A 17,577-nucleotide genomic window follows, 5' to 3' on the forward strand; every position below is an offset into this window, starting at 1 on the left:
TTTTGGGTCTCCAGTTAGGAGAGAAGGACAACAGGAAAAGAGAAGACTGTTGAATGCTCTAGGTTCTCTGCACCAGGCCTTCTTGGAGTTTTCGGACAACAAACCATTGGCTTAATTTCCATCCTGAGCCATTGATTGGAAGTGGATCCCTAAATATATGCAGTTTCCCTCTTCCCATCAAGGGGAGGCACCAGAGGAGGGTCACATGATGCTAGGTACAAAGAGAAGAAAGAGCATGTTTGCTAACTTGAGATGGGGATGATTGGCATGTTGGGGATATTGCCTTACTGCATTTGCTGCTACAGGGTGACTTTGGGAACCTCAAGCCTTACAGCTCTTCTGGTGAAGATGGGAAATGAAACCCAGATTACTCACAGCCAGCTGCAGATTCACAAATGCTGGAGGCGCCCACATGCAGAAACCAGCTGCCTTGTTTCTGTTGTGTGCTCATATGCCCTCGGGGCCTTAAAAAACTCTTTTAGGCAGTAATCTAAGTCATTACATTGCTTCATCAATAGATTTCTCTGGATTATTAGGGTTTTTATTCTCATGCTTGGCCATATTGGAAAAATTAGGGATAAATCGTTTTCCCCATCTCAGAGTAATCAGGCCCTGAATTATTATACACATTGTTTTCTGATTTTTCAAACTTCTGCTGACATTTACTAATTTACCTGGGCTGAAATGCTTGCAGGTGCAAATAATATGAGCCGAAGCCAGCCAGTGTATAAGTTACTTGCGAAAAGTCCCTGGGTAGCTGTGAGCGTGAGCTTTGGAGCCGACTGGGGATCATACAGCCAGGGGGAGGAGCAGTGTTTAGCGGGCACACACTGGCTGATGTGGCCGTACTGAGCCTCTTCTGATGGGTGGATACCTCGTGTTCTGGTTGTTTCGTTGCTTGAGTATCACATCCGCATGCAGCCTGCTCTTGTTTTGACAGTGGCACCGAGGTGTTTTGAAGGAAGGATGGTGCTGCTGTCCATATACTGAACCTTAAAAGCCTGGAGATACATACCTTAAATATATACAGTGTTTGTTTTTTAAAAGAGGCTGGAGGTAAAACTCCAGATCTCTGCACTTTCTCCATGATAAATCTTTAGTGGGCTAGCATTCTTCACTACTTCCCTCCCCCCCCCCCTTTTCTAAAATGTTTGGAAAGTTTTCCAAAATGTTAGAAGCTAGAGAAGCCTGTTTAGGTTGTTTTCAGGAAACCCCGAGTTTAAGAACAACTAGACACTAGGAAAGACACATGGGAAGAGATTAGCGGTTAGGGCAGTAAGTGGGCCAGCTGTGAAGGGCACTGAAAATTGTGCTGTAGTTGTACAGGAAGGAACGCCAAGGACGTGAGTTAAAGCGTCAGCTCCATTGTTGAACTCCCCACGTGACCCTGGAAAAGTCCCATCAGCTCTTTGTTCTCAGTTTCTTAATCTGTCAAATGGGGAGAAGACCTCACTGAAAAGACTCCGGTTCTTCCCCCCTTTCCATTCTGCATCCTCAGACTGTCAGATGGTCTCCTGTCATGGATGTAAGGGTTGTGGCAGTTCCTAGTCTCACAGAATCATACACAGGTGACTGAAGGAGTCCACAGATTCTAAGTCGTCATGGGCTGTGAGTTGCACCATTACTTTATACACCACCACAAAAGAAACAGCACTGCCAGTTAGATTGTGACAAGCTGTTTATTGTCAGATGCATCCTGAGTTGTCCAATCAATGAAATACAGTATACAGTATATTTTCCTAGTATCTTTGTGCTGTTTCAAAGGGGCATATGCACCCCCAATATTTGTAGCAGCACTACTGACAACAGTCACAGTATGGAAAGAGCCTAAATGTCCATCGACTGATGAACGGATAAAGAAGATGTGTATATATACATATATATATATACATACACGCACACACATACACATACACATACAATGGAGTATTACTCAGTGATCAAAAAGAATGTAATCTTGCCATTTGCAACAACGTGGATGAAACTAGAGAGTATTATGGTAAGCAAAATAAGTCAAAGAAAGAAAATTAGCTTGGGACTTCACTCATATGTAGAGTTTAAGATACAAAACAGATGAATATAAGGGACGGGAAGCAAAAATAATACAAAAACAGAGAGGGAGACAAACCATGAGAGACTCTCAAGTACAGAGAACAAACTGAGGGTTGCTGGAGGGGAGGTGGGTGGAGGGATGGGCTAAATGGGTCATGGGCATTAAAGAGGGCACTTGGAATGAGCACTGGGTGTTATGTGTAAGTGATGAATCAGTAAATTCTGTTCCTGAAATCATTATTACACTATATGTTAACTAACTTAACTTGGATTTACATAAAAAAGAAAAGAATGTCTCTAAAAACTTTTGCCATGCCACTCCTCTTCTGGCAGCAGACTTGCTGCGTTCGAGCCCTGAAACTAATCCCTGCAAGTACCACTGTAGCTGCCTTGTTTTGTGTTGGTCCTCCTATTCTCTTGCCTCCTGGGCCCTTGGGTGTGCACAGCTACAGCAGCAGCCTGGCCAGTCCACGTAAGCCCATGCCATTTTGCTGAGTCTCTGGCTTCTCCCACCATGTGTGCGCTTCGGTGAAGCACCATGCCAACAGTTACTCCTTACGGGCCAAACTCTTCGCGGTGGGAGACAGAGACTGGGAGAATGTAGATGAATGCTTCTCTGTTCCGCCTGTGAGGGCATGTTCTGGACGTGCGGGTTTTTGATGTAGCTTGTCTGGAGACATCTGGAGTGCCTCAGTAACTCCGTGTCTCTTTGTGAAATGGTGGCCACCATGGAAAAGCATCAACTTTTAGTTACTTCCCATTCTTCCTTGCGTCCCTTCCCTCCTCCTTCACCCTTTATGCCCTGGCATCACACCTCCCACTGACGTGATCACATGTAAGCCTTGTCTAACACCCTGTTTCTGGGGAAGCAGGCCGACACAACCACCACAGTCACCTCCCACTAGTCAGGATTAGTCCTAGCTCCTTGGGAGAGGAGTGGACTTCAGAAGAAAACTGAGGCTTTCCCAGCGTGGAACAGAGAAGACGTGGCTCTAGAGTGAATAATGAACAGTGTTTGATTAGCGCCTTTCAAACAGTGTTTGAAAGCCCTTCTTTACTGAATTGTTTAAAACTTCAGTGAGATACTGAGTTTTGAAGGCATGTAGTCAACCATAAAATAACATAAAAATGCAGAGTTGTCCTTGGACTTAGGACTATTCACAAGTTCTAGAGCATCCCCATTAATTTACTCATTTAACAAGAATTATTTAAGGAGCACCTGCTATTTGCCAGTCATGTGGCTGGCATAGAGAATACCAGAGTTTCTGCCCTACAGGAGCTTCTTGTCTATAGGTGAAATGAGCAAATAAACTCCATGTGATTACAGTTTTCTAGAGGGAACTAGAGGGTGTGTTGTAAGTACCTAGCTTTGGGGAATCAGAACTTCCTGGGCAAAATGATACATAGCTAAGAGCTGGAGGATGAGTAGGGGGAAATGTGGTTGGGGGTGGAGCGGTGTGACAAGTAGAAAGAAAAGCATATGCAAAGCAGAAGAGGTGAGAGAGGGCTTGCTGTTACTCCTTTTTGGCTAGAATGCTAAGTGCTGGTTTACAAAAGCATGGATACCAGAAAGTGTGGTTTGAATTGTGAAGGCAATGAAGAGCCGCTGAAATTTTTAAGAAGGCTGGTTTAAAAAAAATCTCTTCAGTGATGGTAGAATGAGTGGACTTTTGATGGGGAGGGAAGCAGGGTAGGAAGCAAGGAAGCAGAGATACCACTATGTAATGAGATATTTCCTTTTATTTGCTTAAATCAATTTTGAGTTTTTCTTGTTGTGAGTATTTTTCATAATTTAAGATTTCATGAATATTGCAGACTCCACATATGTCCTTAATATCCCCATATATGTCTCCTAAAGGAGAGGTTAACATTTTCAAGTAAAGGGAAGGGATCTTCATGGCCTTTGCCCCACACAATCATCAGCTTAATGGCTCTTTTTTTGTCTGTGCTGTTAGTTCTGATTAGATCTCGGGGGCACTAATGAGTGCAAGGTCAATAATGTGACTCCCCAGGAGAGCCAATTACCCCTGCAGAGACAAGAACCACAGACTGAATTTCTACACGTGGCTGGTCATCGCAGCCGTGAGCCACCGGTTACAAAGTGTACAAGGGGCGTATCCACTAGTTGACTCTCTTGTCCATATTTTTACTTATTCATTCATTCGTTTATTTATTCTTTCCTTCCTCTCTGAGTGAGCTCAGGCTTCCATAACAAAATACCATAGATTGGGTGGCTTAGACAATATGCATTCATCATCTCACCATTCTGGAGGCTGGAAGTTCAAGATCAGAGTACAGGCTGATTCAGTTCTTGGTGAGGGTTGTCTTCATGGTTTGTAGGTGGCTACCTGCCTCCTTTGTGCTCACATGACCTTTCCTCAGTGCACAGGAAGAGGGCGAGCAAGCTCTGTGGTGTCTCTTTTTATCAGGACACTCATCCCATCATGAAGGCCTCACCCTCATGATCTTATCTAAACCTCATTCCTCATTCCCAAAGTACCCTCTCCAGATACCATCCCATCTTGGTTAGGGTTCAACATATGAATTTGGGGGGCATGTAAGCATTCAATACAAAGCATTCAAGTACAATATTTGAAAGAATACAAATTCTTTCTCCCTTCAGTCTTTTTTTTTTTCCCCTTTTAACCCGCATGTATTAGATACCTTCTATGGATGAGCTATACTGTTAGGCACTACTGGTGAAAAATTAAACTAGTATAGACCTTGCTTCAAAGAGGTCTAGTAGAGAAAGAGGAGAGAAAATAAAAGATGCCGGTGTGGTGTGAGTGCTGAACAAGAGTTGTGCATGAAGTGCTGTGAAAGTACAGAGCAGAAATATAAACCTACATAAACCTAATAACTTTGTGGTAGAAAGCAGAGAGATGAAGGGAAAGGGGTGGGAGGTGGCATATTTTTGAGGAGAGAGTGTTAGGAAGGAAACTCTCCGAAGGAGAAGAGATGCTTGAGCAGAGTGTTAAAGCAAAGGAGACATCAGCCTGGCTGGGGTATTGGAGGTGGGGTTGGGTTTCGTACTCCAGTGAGAGGGGCCCTTCAGGAAAAGTACTAAGGTATGTGACAGCATGGTGTGTGTAGGGAACAGCAAGCTTACCATGAAAGGAGACACCTGGGTGACTGTGGGGACAGTCAACAGATAAGGCCAGGAAAGTGGGCAAAGAAGCAGATCATGAGAATCCCTCTATGGCATGGTGTGAAGTTTAAATTTATCTTGAAGACATTAAGAGGCTCTGAAGGTTTTAAACAGGAGAATGACATACCGATTTGCCTTTTTGGAATGTGAGTGGATTTAGGCATGTGGAGGGTATTTGGGTAAAGTTAATGGGGCGCCTGGTTGGCTCAGTCGGTTAAGCATCTGACTCTTGATTTCCGTTTTCAGGTCCTGATCTCACGGTTTGTGGGTTCAAGCCCCACGTTGGGCTCTGTGCTGACAGCTCAGAGCCTGGAGCCTGCTTCGAATTCTTTGTCTCCCTCTCTCTCTGCCCCTCCCTCCATCTCTTCCTCCTTCTCTCTCTTTCAAATAAATAAATGTTAAAAGTTTTAAAGAAAAAAAAAAAGGAAAGACAATTACAGTGGTGTTTATGTGTGAATCTCCTCTCGGTGTTGCTTGTCCTGTTCATGGAGGATCAGTAGCAGTATTGATTTTGCCCATACGGGATGTCACATACAGATGGAGAATTAAAACTACTGCGGTTTGGTTAAAGAAAGTAATGAATATAGTGTTCAAGAGAAGATGCTCACCCTATGTAGGGGATAGTTTCTAAAGACTTGGTGACTAAGGAAATTTTTGAATTCTCTAGTAAAATGTTCACCTCCTTTTAGCCCCTTATTTATCTAGCATATTTTTTTTCTTTAGTTGCCAAGATGAATAATATCAAGCATTCTGAAATAATACTATCTCTAGGTTTGGGAAAGAGCCTCATTTCCCTATGTCCGAGAGAGCCTGGCTTGTCACTGTATATGGTGACTAATGTTATACGGTCAGAACTGTGAGCAATGGTGATGGCATGGTCTTAAAAGTTTTCTTCTGATCTTGAATTGTGGAATCGAGAAATAAATGGGGATATTATTAGATTTTCTAAAATTTCCCAAGAAGTTTCTATTTTGGATTCATAAAAGTAATGTGACATAATTCAAAGCTTCCTATCTTTTTCAGGTGAACATTTATTCAATGGAATTTACTACCGTGCAGATAGTATGGTAGTAAATGATATTTCCTCATGTTGTTCAAACAGAAAAAAAAAAATGTGCTGTTCACTCATCCCACCCTCCCTGAATAGAGGAAGAACATTTAATCTGCATGTCACTTTCTTTTGCCAGAAGTCAGTAACCCCCAGTATTTTTAGCTCCTTTTGAAAGTCCATTAGTAACGTTGCTTTTTTTTTTTTTTGGAGACCTTTCCTGCCTTATGTACTGACATCAGCGTATTTCTGGTTTTCTGCTTGGACCTGTGGAAGAGTGTCTGGGTCTGTTCCTCTTTCATTCGCCTTCCTGTTCATAAACCTAACTAGATTTTCTTAAATCTCTTCCTGTCTTTCTACTTTTTATTCAGTAAGTCTTGTTCTTGTTTATATCCTCTCTTAATGGTAGAGTTGTTTCTAGAAGATACATCATTCCAAAGAGCCGCCCACATGTGTCTCAGATTCAGGCTCCCACACCTGTTTTCTCTTCACCAATTATGTGACCACCTCTCAGAGGTGGGACGAGAGAGCTATACTGAAACACAGAATTTGTAGGCACATAGTGATGAATGCTGTATTCAAAAGCGCTATAATTCTACTTGCCAGTGTGATTGCCTGATTTTAAATCCAGGCAGATCATAGGGTGAAAACAACTTTCAATGGAAATGTCTTAATAGTTTGTTTATTAAACATTTAAGGGGAACCTAAAAACTTAACATAGAATGAATGGTGGCACTTCGATTTGAAATTAGGGTTTAGTGTTTGTGGTGTGAGATCAGAGAGAAGCAAAAACGGAGTGGCTCTCACTCCAAGCTGTTCACTTGCTGTGTCTTCTGCAAGAGAGGTGATACTCATTAGGTGCAGGCATACCCCGTGTATATTGGCATTACAGAGTTAAAAAGCAAAGCCCTACGCCTGTTGGGATGAGCACCGGGTGTTGTATGGAAACCAATTTGACAATAAATGTCATATTAAAAAAAAAGGATAAAAAAATAAAACTCGTCCATTCCAATAAAAAAAAGCCCCAGTTATACATCAATAAAGCGAAAGAAGACTACATTTTATCACACGCTAGCTCTTCAATCTGTAGCTGAGGACATTTATTATGTGAGGCAGGAATAGCCACAGACGATCAGGCATTGCAGTAATGAGAGTTTTTCCAGGCAGTCCAGAAAATATTTATTCCTCATCTAGAATCGTGAAAGGCTTAGAGCAAAACAAAGCAAAACTACTCTCTTGTGGAGGAGGAGGGGGCATTTGATGAATTATACAGGCACGGTCACATGGCCCCTTAGCCTGCATTGCCAGTATGTGTGCTGTGGCAAGTAAGAGGTGGAATCAGGAGCAGAAGCGCAATGGAAGTGGGCGCAGTCTTCACTAGCTGATGGGGGGGAAGCTGCCTCCAGATGGGGGGGATTGTCAGCACAGTACAGTTTCAGTACTAGAGGGCTTTTTTTTTTCCTTTTGAAAGACTGACTTCGTTATCTCCTTCAAAATATATGATGAACTTTAGATGATCTGCTCATATACAAATATTAGGATGAAAACACGTTCCAAAGAAATGTTAATTTTAAAGAATTATTTGCTTTGTAAAATTTTTCTACCATAGCTTGATTCTATTTGGTGAAGCAGAATTTACATCATGTGACATTTACAAATTTTAAGCATTCATTTTCCTGAATTTTTATAAATACACGTCACATCGCTTTCATCACCAACAAAATTCTCCCATGCTGATTCTAGTCAGTTCCCACGTCCACCTTGCAACCAGCAACCAGCAACCTGATCCCATCACACAGCCTAGTCATGCCTGCTCTTGAGAATTCTATAAGTGGAATCATACACTAGGGCCACTGTTTTCTTTCTGGTTTTACACAAGGCAGTGTTTTAATACTAATCCATGTTGTTGTGTGTTTCAGTAGTTTATGCTTTTCATAATGGGTAATATTCCATTATGTGGATAAATTAAAATAAACTTATTTATTCTCTTGCGTAGGGACATTGAGATTTTTCTAATTTTTGGTTATTGTGAATAGAGCCCCTATAAATATTCTTATACAAGTATTTTTATGGGCATACATATTCATTTATTTTGGTTACATATATAACAATGGAATTATTAGATACGGGTATGTGCGTATTTAAATTTTTAAGAAAGTGGGGCGCCTGAGTGGTTTAGTCACTTAAGCATTTGACTCTTGGTTTCTGCTCAGGTCATGATCTCACGATTTGTGAGATCAGTCCCCACATCAGGCTCTGTACTGAGTGCAGAACCTACTTGGGATTCTTTCTCTCTCTCTCTCCCTCCCTCCCTCCCTCCCTCCCTCCCTCCCTCCTTCCCTCCCTCTCTCCCTCTCTCTCTCTCTCCCTCCCTCCCTCCCTCCCTCTCTTCCCCCCTTTCCCCTGCTCACACTCACTCTCTTAAAATAAATAAATAAAAATAAATTTGTAAGGAACTGGCAAACACTTTTCTTGAAGTTACTGTTTTCTCCTTCTGCCAGCAACAGTGCATGAGAATTCCACTTGCTTCACATTCTCAGCTCAGTAGGTATTGTCTGTCATTTTAATTTTAGCTCTTTCAGTGGGTTTGAAATAGTAAGTGGTATTTCGTCCTTTTAACTTACAATTCTCTGATAATGGTTTTGAACACCTATTTACATACTTCTATGCTATTTCTGTGTTATATTGTGTCCTCATACCTTTGTGTGTAGGTGACATGTCCGTTCAAGTCTACAGTCTACTTTGTAGTGGGGTTGTTTATCTTTGTATTATTAGTTTATAGGAATTCTTTATATAGTCTGGATACAAATTCTCTGTCAGCTCTGTGTGTAGCAAATATTTTCTACCAGATGGCGACATGCCTTTCTTATTTTCTTTGTATTTTCTTAACAGTTCGTATACATGATTATTTTTTTTCCTATAATCTATTTATTTTTTTTAAATTTTACAGCCAAGTTAGCACATTGTGCAACAGTGTTTTCACGAGTAGATTCCTTAAACTCCTTGCCCATTTTAGATCATCCCCTCTCCCACAACCTGTCCAGTCACCCTCTGTTTGTTCTCTATATTTTGAGTCTCTTATGTTTTGTCCCCCTCCCTGTTTTTATATTATTTTTGCTTCCCTTCCCTTATGTTCATCTGTTTTGTATCTTCAAGTCCTCATATGAGTGAAGTCATATGAGGATCTCTTTTGCACTGCTGGTGGGAATGCAAGCTGGTGCAGCCACTCTGGAAAACAGTATGGAGGTTCCTCAAAAAATTAAAAATAGAACTACCCTGTGACCCACCAATTGCACTACTAGGTATTTATCCAAGTGATACAGGTATGCTGTTTCGAAGGGACACATTCACCTCCATGTTTCTCGTAGCACTATTGACAATAGCCAGAGTATGGAAAGAGCCCAAATGTCCATCAACAGATGAATGGATAAAGAAGATGTGGTGTGTGTGTGTGTATGTGTGTGTGTGTGTATATATATATGTGTATATATATATATATATATATATATATATATATACACACATATGTGTATGTATACATACATATATATGTATGTATATATGTATATATATATATACACACACACACACACGCACAATAGAGTGTAACTTGGCAATCAAAAAGAATGAAATCTTGCCATTTGCAACTATGTGGATGGAACTAGAGGGTATTATGCTAAGTGAAATTAGAGAAAGACAAATATCATATGACTTCACTCTTATACATAATTCTTTTTTTTTTTGCTTATACATGATTCTTAACAGTACTAGTGCTTTATTTTGTTCCCTGTAAGAAATACTTGGCAACCACAAGTTTGTGAAGATATTCTTCTGTCTTTACTTCTAGGAGTTTTTTAGCTTTTATACACAGACACACACACACACACACACGTATATATAATTTTGTTGAATTGTATTTTTGTGTATAGTGTGAAGCAGGGATTGAAATGTTAGTATTTCTTAGATGTTATCCAGCTGGTCCATTCATATGTGTCAAAAAGGCTTTTCTTCTCACCTGTTGAATTATCTTGGCATCCTTGTCAAAAAAATCAGTTGGAGTGGGGCGCCTGGGTGGCGCAGTCGGTTAAGCGTCCGACTTCAGCCAGGTCACGATCTCGTGGTCCGTGAGTTCGAGCCCCGCGTCGGGCTCTGGGCTGATGGCTCGGAGCCTGGAGCCTGTTTCCGATTCTGTGCCTCCCTCTCTCTCTGCCCCTCCCCCGTTCATGCTCTGTCTCTCTGTCCCAAAAATAAATAAACGTTCAAAAAAAGAAAATTTAAAAATAAATGTTATAAAAAAAAAAAATCAGTTGGAGTTACCACGGAGTTTCTCTGAGTTCTTCTCCATCCTGAGACTTCAGCAGGCCCTTCTCACCTGCACCTCAGAGGGAGACTTGTCTCCTGCTCTGACCCCAGCCTTTCTCATATTCTACTGGAAAGGCCCATAGAAAAGACTGAGAAGTGGGTACAGACTCCCCTGGAGCCTGAGGCTTCCAGGAATCATTACTTGCCATACCCACCCTGAGCTTTAAAAATTTGAATTCAGCTCTTTGCTTCTTACTGTTTTGACAGCAGCTGCCTCCCCATGCGACCACTTCAGCAAGAATGCAAGCAACTCTGGGTCCCCTCTGAGGTCTTGGAACCTTTTGGATTTTATGTTACTATTTTTTTTTAATGACTTCGATTTTGATTTTGTGGATTAAGTAGCAGAAGCCACATGCCCAGTAAATTATTTATTTCAGATGTTGTATGTTATCTAGATTTTCTATTTGGTTTTCATTTTAGTTTTCATTGCTATTCTGAGATTTCCTCATTGGTTCACATATTCCATCTTTTCCTTAATATCATTGTGCATAAGGTTAGCAGCTGTTTTAAGGTCTTTTTATACAGTTTCCAGCATCTGTTTCTATTGATTGCTTTGTCTCTAGATTAGTTATGTTTTCCTGCTTATTCATATGTCTAGTGAGTTTTACATTTAATGAAAATTGATATAATGGGGGTTAAGTCTTCTGTCTTGCTATATATCCCATCTGTTCTTTGGTCCCCTTTTCTTTTACTCATTTCTTCTAGATTAATTCGGTAATATTTATTTTTTTAATGTTTATTTGTAAGAGAGAGAGAGAGAGAGAACGAGATCGAGTGGAGGAGGGGAAGAGAGAGAGGGAGACAGAGGATCCAAAGCAGGCTCTGTGCTGACAACAGGGAGCCCGATGGGGTGCTGGAACTCATGAAGCATGAGATCATGACCTGAACCAAAGTCAGACACTTGAGCCACCCAGGTGCCCGAGTTCAGTAATATTTACAATTCCACGTTAGCTACTTATTTTGTTTTCTTTGGTTTGCTTCATTAGCTATAACTCTTTTCTTTTGTAGTCATTGCTTTAGGGTTAATAATATGCATTTTAAAGTACTTTCAAGTAATATTGTTTATTATCTCATGTAGTGTAAGAGCCTTACAATGCTATACTTCCATTTTCCCTCCCCTATCCTTTTGATACAATTTTCATACATTTTAGTTCTACATATGTTATAAACTCGGCATACTGCTCTTATTTTTGCCTGTTAAATAATCCATTATCTTTTAAGGAAATTTTAAAATTAAGAAGTCTTTTTGTATGTATCTGTATATTTACCATTTCTAGAAATATTTCTTTTGTGTAATTGCTGATTTCCATCTGGTATTTTCTTTCTTTCTTTTTTTCTTAAGTATTCATTAATTCATTTTGAGTGAGACAGAAAGAGAGAGATTGAGGGATTGTGCAAGCTGGGGAGGGGCAGAGAGAGATGGAGAGAGAGAATCCCAAGCAGGCTCTGGGCTATCGGAGGCTCAGTCTCACAAACGATGAGATCATGACCTGAGCCTAAATCAAGAGTTGGATGCTTAACCAACTGAGCCACCCAGGTACCCCTGGTATTTTCTTTCTGATTGAAGGGCTATCATTAACAGTTTCTGCAGTGTTGATTTGCATAATAAATTCTTTCAGCTAACGTTTGGCCGTTACATATGCAAAAATTTTTTTCTGTACTATGTGTCACTTCTTAAGGGACTCCTGTAATATGTAAATTGGATAGTTGAAGGTCATTGATGCTGTTTCTTTTTCTTCTGCTCTGTGTTTACCTTTGGTGAGATTCTGTCACTGTGTCTTTAAGTTTACTAATCTTTTCTTCTACTGAGTCTAAATGACTTTTAATACCTACCAGTGTACTTTGTCACCTCACACATTGTAGTTTTATCTCTAGAAGCACAGATTTGGTCTTTTTAATGCCTTCCTTGTCTCTAACAGTTGTAACCTTTATTCTACATATTTGAACAAGTGAAATATAGTTATAATAACTGCTAATGTTGTTGTCTACTAATTGTCATCATGGCATTTCTATATATTTTTCTGTTGATTTTATTTTTCTCTTCATTATGGGCTTTATTTTTTTTAACTTTTTTCATGTGTTATAATTTATGGTTCGATGATAGCCATTTTGTATATTACTGTGTTGGACTGCAGGATGATTTTATATTTTTATAAATGTTCCTGAGCTATGTTTTAGGACACAGTTAAGTTACTTGAAAACCATTTAATTTCTTTTAGGTACACTTATCAGCTTTCTTAGGTGGCACCATAGAAGCTTTTATCTTGGCATGCCTTTCTACCACTAATACAATACCCTTGTGAATTGTGCAGTTTTTCTACTCTGGCATTGGGGAACATGGATTTCTTCTGACCATGTGTGAGCTCTGAGATTTTTTTCAACTCTGTTTCTTTTGGGTGTTTCTTTCCCCAGTTTTGGGTAATTTTTTTATATGCATACTCTGAGAGTATTCAGCTGAAGACTTAAGGCAGTTCTCCCTCTTTAAGTGAAGACTTTTCCTCTTCAGTACATTGTCAGTGGAACTCTGGTCACATTGCCTTCCTGGTATCCCATCTGTATCTCTTCAACTCAGGGAAACTCCCTTGCCCTGCATTTTGGGAGCTAACTCCACGTAGTAAGGTGGGACGATTGTAATCCTCCCTCATTTGTCTCCCTTTTCTCATGCATCATTGTCTTCTACTGCCTGATATTCTGTGTTTTGAAAACCATTGTTTTATATATTTTGCACATTTTAAAAATTGTTTTAAGCGAGAAGGTGGATCCAGTTCCTGTTACTCCATGTTGGCTCAAATGGAAGTATATTTTGATGTAATTTCACGTGCACAGAAAAGTTTCAAATACCTTAAGGTATTCTCATGTACCTTTTACTCATTTCCACCAGTCGTTTACATTTTGCCCATTTGCTTGCTCTCTCTTGGTGTCTCTCTCTCTTTCTCTATTTTTTCCTGAAAAAAAAAGTTTTTGAGAGCAAGATCAAGACATCATGTCCCTTTATACTTAAATATGTCATTAAATATGTCAGTGTGCATATACTAAGGAAACAAGGGCATCCTCTTATGTAACTAGATTAGAGTTATAAAAACCAGGAAATTTGATATTAATACAATAATGTCATCTCATCCTTTTTATCAATTGTCCCAGTAATGTCCTGAATAGTAACTGATTGTTCCAGTCCAGGATCAAATCCAGGATCCTGAATTATATTCAGTTGTCACATCTCTTTAGTGTCTAATTTGGAACAGTTCTTCAGCCTTTCTTTGTGCTTTTTGACCTTGAAATTTTTGAAGACTTTCAGCCATCTGCTTTGTAGAATGTTCCTCAGTTTTGATTTGTCTGATGTTTCTTCATGATTAGATTCAGGATATGCATTTTTGGCAAGAATACTACTGAAGTGATAGTGTATTCTCCTCAGTGAATCTTATTAGGAGGCACATAATGTCAGTTTGCTCCCAAATTGGCTGTGTTAGCTTTGATGGCTTGGATAAAATGGTATTTTCTAAGTTTCTTTACTTAAAAAATTTCCCCTTTGTAATTAATAAGTAACTTCAGTGAAATATTTTAAAAATCTATGAATACACAACTATCATCAAACTTTTGCCTACCAGTTTTAGCATCCAATAATAATTTTCCTATTCCACCAGTCTCCCTATGTTAATTAGTCGGATTTTACTATAAGGAAAACTTTCTTTGCTCTCCTATTGATATGTTTTTATGATGGAAGACTCTTAGATTTTTAGATTTTATTAATGTATTATAATACATATGTAATAATATATATGTGTAACATATATTATAGCACATTATATTCTTTATTTAATTAGATATTCATCCCAAGTTTGATGAGTGGAGAATCCCTCTATCTTCTGTTGCATTTTGATAGATCTTCATGTTTTTTTGAGTATTTTTTTAGTTTTTGTACCAATGAGATACTCCAGGCATTGCTTGTAGTTTCTCTGCATTAGCCCTGGAATCATCATTTCTTTATGAGCCTTTGGTTTATGGTAAGGATAATAATATTTAGAAACCAAGATATGGGCACAGTGTGTGTTTATTGTTACCAAAGTGCCATCACTTGGAAAACCACACACACACAGGTGCGCACGCGTGCGTGCACACACACACACACACATTCTTAATTCTACCTGCATCTGTTTATTAAAAAGCATGAGTTTAGGGGCGCCTGGGTGGCTCAGTCAGTCAAGCAGCCGACTTTGGCTCAGGTCATGATCTCGCCATACGTGAGTGAGAGCCCTGTGTCGGGTTCACTGCTGACAGCTCAGAGCATGGAGCCTGCTTTGGATTCTGTGTCTCCCTCTCACTCTGCCCCTCCTTGGCTCATGCTCTGTCTCTCTCTCTCTCTTTCAGAAGTAAATATTAAAAAATTTTTAAAGAAAAGCATCAGTTTATTCTTACACCTGTAATTCTAATCAGATACCATGGGATATATCTTACTTTTCCTTGTCCCCATATTTTAAATCCATTTTCCAACAATGGGAAACCTGGCTTCAATATTCTCAATATATTTGTTAAGGGTATACTTGCAAATGTTTAATAAATTATTCTTCAAAAAACAAACTGAAACAAAAATATTTATAACATTTGCTTATTTTTATAGTGTGAATACTCTCTCCATGGCCAAATTCAGTCTACCAACATGACTGCATCAGCGAACACAGAACTGGGAAGAGATGTTCACACTTGATGGGGTGAGTTAATGGCAAAACCTACACACCATAGCACGCAATGCAAAGAAGTCGTATCATAATTACAAACCCCTATCTCTGTAAAAAGCAAATATATTAACAAGGGTCCAATATTTATAACTTTTTAAAGTAAAATGTACATAGTGAATTAAATCTTATATGTACAATGTCAGTGAGTTTTGATATGTAACTAACACGTGTATTAAGATACAAAACATTTTCATCACTCTAAATGTTCTCTGATAGATTTTTCTAGTCAGTGAGACACTCAGAGGAAAGCACTGTTGTAATTTTTGTCATCAGAGATCAGCTTTGACTATTCTAGATCGTCACTCTAAGTAAAATGATATGATACAATTTTTTTTTTTTGATCTGGCTTTTTTCACTCAGAAAAATATATGTCAGAGTCATCTTTATTAATGCATATGTTAGCAGTTTTTTTTGTGTTGCTGGGTAGTATTCAGTCCTTTAAATCTACAATAATTTGTTTTCCCATTTTCCAGTGATGAGTGTTTGCATTCTTTTTACTTTTTTTGGTTATTATGAAAAAAACTATAAACATTTCCATATAATTCACTTTGTAAATAAATGTTTTTATTTCTCTTTGATATATATCTAAAAATGAAATTGCTGGTTTATAGGGTAGATGTTTGTTTAATTTTACATGAAATAAACATTTTTTTAATTGTTTGTATCATTAACACTTTCATCAGCAATATACAAATTTTGGGCCAAAGTTCAGTCTTTGCTGGCTTCTTATTTTAGCAACTCTATTGGGTGAATGGTAGTATCTTAGGGATTTATTTTGCATTTTACTAACTGGTGATGCTGTGAACTTTATATGTGCTCATTAACCGTTGCATGTATCATTTAAGTTTTTAGAAATGTAGTGTCATAGTGTATTTTTCATAATATTCTCTTAATTTCTTTTTAAAATCTGTAGTATGTATAGTAACATCTACTTTTTCATTATTTCTGTTGGTAATAAATTATTTCAGCCTTTTTATTTCTGAAAAGGATATTTTGTTAGTTTATAAAAGATATTTTTGCTGGATATTGAGTTTCTAGGATTACAGCAATATTGTTACACTTCATGTTTACTGATATTTTCTTCTACAATATCTAATGTGCCATTTTCCATATCTAGTGTATTTCTATCTTACACATGTTAGAATTAATTTCTATAATTTTGATTGAGCTGTTATAAAACATCCTCTAAGCCTACAGTAAACATTTGAATTTTTCCTCTAGCTTCTTGAATATGGAGAATAGAATTATAGTAACTATTTAAAAAACATTGTCTACTAATTCTGTCATCCATGTCTTTTGGGGGGATGGTTTGGATTGATTGACTTTTTTTTATTGCTATAAGTCTTCTGTCTACCACTCAGCTTTTTTGCATGCTTCTAATATTTAATTGGTTGTCATACACTGCAAATTTTACCTTGTGGATGGTAAGATATTTTTACTATTGTAAGTACTATTGAGGTGTTTCTTCTTTTTTTGACACGGTTAATTTACCTGGAGACAGTTTGATCCTTTTAGCTCTTCAGTCTCTGTGATTCTGGGAGCAGGACAGTGTTTAGTCTTGGGCTAATTTTGCTCCACTACTGAGGCAAAACCATTCTTATGATTCTACCTGTTGCTCCCTAGATTATGAGGTATTTCCACTTTGGCAAGTGAAACTGTCTTCAGACCTAGGTGAGCTCTGGGGACTGTTTTCCTGGTTGGTTCTTTCCCTAACCTTGGGTAGTTTCCTCACATGAGTTTTAGGATAAATAATCTGAATATTTGGGAGAGTCCTCCCACTCTTGTTTTTCTCTCTTTCTCAGCAGCTCCCTCCTTTGTGTTATTCTGACCTGTGTATTCTAGCTGTCCTTGCCTCCCCATTCTTCCAGCTCTGTCTCATCAATTCAGAAAGACCAATAGGTTCAGTCTGGGTTCTTTTCCTTTTACAATTAGGAACCTCTGTCCATACAATTGGCTCAAGATTTCATAAGGTTTACTTCATTTGTTTCCATTATCTTAAGGATCTCTTTTATTCACTGGCTTATAGCCAGTGTCTTGAAAAACATTGTTTCATGTATTTCCTCAGGTTTTTAGTTGTTTCAGGTGAGATAGTAAATCTGGTCCCTATTCTTCTATCTTGGGTGAAAGTAGAGACCCATATGTCTTTTAAAAATTTACGTGAGGAGGGGGATGGCAGAGTAAGGAAGTCCAAAAGTCTATGCTTCCAAAAAAAAAAAAAAAAAAAGAGAAAAAAA

At 38.7% G+C, this 17,577-nt stretch overlaps 1 long non-coding RNA gene across 1 annotated transcript in view; it reads left to right on the forward strand.

Moving 5' to 3' along the window:
- LOC147572665 (uncharacterized) overlaps positions 1 to 17,577 on the forward strand; it is a 416,520-nt gene that overhangs the window by 217,278 nt on the left and 181,665 nt on the right. The window contains exon 6 of the long non-coding RNA XR_015245909.1: positions 15,226 to 15,316. This is a non-coding gene — a long non-coding RNA (uncharacterized LOC147572665). The remainder of the gene's footprint in view (positions 1 to 15,225; positions 15,317 to 17,577) is intronic.

This window comes from Puma concolor, chromosome E4, assembly GCF_028749965.1.
Source record: "Puma concolor isolate L17-30 chromosome E4, mPumCon1.1.hap2, whole genome shotgun sequence".
Taxonomy (NCBI): Eukaryota; Metazoa; Chordata; class Mammalia; order Carnivora; family Felidae; genus Puma; species Puma concolor.